The 3,421-nt window shown below is 44.3% G+C and overlaps 1 long non-coding RNA gene across 1 annotated transcript; it reads left to right on the forward strand.

Moving 5' to 3' along the window:
• Positions 1-778: 778 nt before the first annotated feature.
• On the forward strand, positions 779-3,113 carry LOC121099816. The gene is made up of 3 exons (XR_005831566.1): positions 779-1,408; positions 1,922-2,058; positions 2,478-3,113. It is a non-coding gene; the product is annotated as an uncharacterized LOC121099816 (long non-coding RNA).
• The last annotated feature ends 308 nt before the right edge of the window (positions 3,114-3,421 follow it).

The following is a 3,421-nucleotide window of genomic DNA, read 5'->3' on the forward strand; positions in this document are numbered from 1 at the left end:
TTTCGAATTCCATATACACCAAATCATACAACATCTACTCTTTGTGTCTGGTTTAAAAAAAAAATTGTTGTTCACCATAATGTTTTTGAAATTCATCCATGTTATTGAGAGTATCTGGAGTTCTTTCTTCTTATTGCAGAGTAGTATTTGGTTGTAGGAACACGCCACTCTTTGTTTCCCATTGTTTCCTTATTTATTTGTTGATGGATATGTAGGGTGTTTCCTATCCGCGGCTTTTACAGATAACTTGGTTGATATTTTTTCCTGTGCATCAGTGTTTTTAAAAATACGTAGAGAGAGGGTTTTATTTCAAATGTGTGTATGCTTATTATTTAGTTTTGCTGGGTTTTGAACTCTGCAGGAATGGCAACGTGTTGGATACAAACTTCTGGGACCTTTGTTCCCTGCCTCGAACCTTGTGTCCAGGATGTATCTGTTCTGATATGCAACTGATTTTTCTATTTAGCTTTTGGAAGCATCCATTTTGCTAAGCTAGCTTACTATTTTAGAAAATATATCTGTATCTTCTTTGGGGTTGGATATATAGAAAATTACATCACCAGGAAATAGTAACTGTCTTGTTTCTTTCTTTCTAATCCTTGAATTTATTTTTTTTTAAGATTTTATTTATTTATTTGACAGAGATAGAGACAGCCAGCGAGAGAGGGAACACAAGCAGGGGGAGTGGGAGAGGAAGAAGCAGGCTCATAGCGGAGGAGCCTGATGTGGGGCTCGATCCCAGAACGCCGGGATCACGCCCTGAGCCGAAGGCAGACGCTTAACGACTGAGCCACCCAGGCGCCCCTGAATTTATTTTTCTAATTCTTGTATTCCTTGTGTAGTTTCCCAGCAATTTGCGGGGGGAAAGCGGTGATCGTGGCACCTTGTCTTGCTCCGGATCCCAAAGGAACATTTTTATACATATCCTGTATGTTTGTTTATAGTCTCTGTCAGGTTAAGGAAGTTTCATTGTAATCCTGGTTTACTCAAAGTTTCTTTTTTCAATCAAAATGAGGAGGAATTTCATCCGTACTTCTCTTGTTTTGGCATGCATGCATGGAGATTGTCAAAAGTTTTCTTCCTGTTCAGTCTGTCGCTGTGGTAGATGCCAGCCCAGAGTTGTCCAAACTCAAGGAAGGGCAGAGTCCTGGGATCGAGCCCTGTGTCGGGCTCCCTGCTTTATTCTTATGACTTTCCGTATCTTTTTGCTTTAGGTGTCTCCCAGACAGGATTTCTCCCAGTATGATAACGTCTGCCCTTTAACAGAGAGATTTAATCCATTTATACTTGGGAGGATTAGAAATATCATGATACAGGTTCCACAGTCTTCACCAGGCAGCATCGGGGAACACGACCCCAAGACGTCATACCCGAGCTGGCCATCGAAGCCAGAGATCCGACGACTCAGGTGTGTCGATTGTCTTTGACCCTTCCTCAACGGTGGTTCTATGAAGCTCTGCATCTTGAGAAAATGTTATTTGCTGAATAGGCATAGGGTTAAAACCAAATCTTTGGGAAATTTATGAACCCACATAATTTCTCAAAGCTTTTCTCAGGATATTCTAAGGGGCAGCAGAATGCTTACGGGGAACGCGTGGGCTTTAGTGCCGGCCAGAACTGGTTCCTAATCTTTGCTCTGCCATTTTCTAGCTGTGTGATTTGGGCTATAGTCCTTAATCTCTCTGAATCCGTGTCTTCATCTGGGAATGAAGAATAATCACACCTGTCCCCCCAAGATTTTTACCACGCAGGAATTCCCTGGCATACAGCAGGTGCTCAGTGCATGTCCGTGCTCTTTCTTCTTCTCCTCCGTCTTCCAGGCCCATGGCCTTGATGATGTCAAGAACGTTTTGTCAAAATTGCAAATAAGATGTGTCATTGTGATTATTACTTATTAAAATCACGTTGTTTCCCGAGCTAGGTGATTCATCTCAACCAAAAGAAAGATTTGTGCTGTTCCGGATGATAAAAACTTTGCAAAACAATGATCGATTGCTTCATTTCATCTGGCTCTTCTGTGCAGGTCAGGGTACCAGTCTCCCCTGGCATCAGTTTCAGGTAATCACCGAGCTTTCTGAAGCTTTTTGTTTGCATATTTGTTTTCAGGCAGGTAGAGTGTGACTTAGGTAATATGACTGCTTTCTCAGGAATTCACAGAGATGAAAACACAGATCTGAAATGATGCCAGAACACGGCATAAGAGCAGAAAATCACGAGAACGTTAAAGCATTCAGAGCCCGCCTCTTGTGAGGAACGTAGAAGTGTCCTCTTTTCTGGGCTTTTTGACCCATCCGACGCTGATAAAACAGGTTATCGATCATCCCTCGCTGATCTTGTCTTTTGCTACTTTTGCCTCAGTTTTATCATCATCAAATATTTCGAGCGTCTGTAGGTGTTAAGGGTTAAATAGTTTTTATGCGATTGGGTCATTTGGCCAGAAGGGATTTGAGTATCATTGCGTTCATGCTCTTCCGCAGGTTGGAACCTAGTCTGGAATCTCAAAGGACCAATGAGATGGAGGAAAAGTGAGAACACATCAAAAACAGTCCATGAATGTGGGTTTTCATGCATGTCATGGTGTGGCCGAGTTGGAAACATGGGGGTAATCAGGAAAGGTTACTAGTGAGGCCGATAGTGCCCAGACTCTTGTACGAGCAATGACTGCCCCTTTCAGGCTGTGTGATCTCAGGCGAGCAGCTTCACCTCTCTGTGCGTCAGGGTTTTATTAACTGTGACTAGAGGACGATAGTGCCTCACTGCAGGGTGGTAAGGATTAAGGAAGTCAGTATAGGCAGAGCACTTGCTGCAGCCTCGAGCTGCCCAAGCACCGTGCAGGGCGCATAGGCTTCTCATGGGGGGCAGACCTATCGATTCCAGGCACCTGGCCGCGAGCATCCCTTCTATGTCCCCCCGTGTGCCTGAAACACTGCATTTTCTATGAAGGCCGTGATATGACAAAGCCTGAAGGGTACTACCAGGTCCGGCTCTCTAGGCCTGAGGGTGTGGGTGTCTCCGTAGAGGAACGCGTTGGTACAGCAAGATGAGCTCAGCATTAAGAGTTTGTATTTGGGGGGCGCTTGGGTGGCTCAGTCGTTAAGCGGCTGCCTTAGGCTCAGGTCATGACCCCAGGGTCCTGGGATTGAGCCCCGCATTGGGCTCCCTGCTCAGCAGGAAGCCTGCTTCTCCCTCTCCCACTTCCTCTGCTTGTGTTCCCTCTCTCGCTGTCTCTCTCTGTCAAATAAATAAATAAAATCTTCAAAAAAAAAAAAAACCAGTTTGTATTTGGTCCATTGACATCAGAGGTTTTGGGCTTTTATTCGATGGGCTGGAAGCAAAGTGTTCACAACTTGTGAGCAGCTGAAGTGACTTGTGCCTCTTCTATTATCAAGAGTTGGGATAGAATTTGAATGAAAAATGTGAA

The sequence above is a fragment of the Ursus maritimus genome, unplaced genomic scaffold, assembly GCF_017311325.1.
Source record: "Ursus maritimus isolate PB19 unplaced genomic scaffold, ASM1731132v1 scaffold_32, whole genome shotgun sequence".
NCBI classification, from domain to species: domain Eukaryota; kingdom Metazoa; phylum Chordata; class Mammalia; order Carnivora; family Ursidae; genus Ursus; species Ursus maritimus.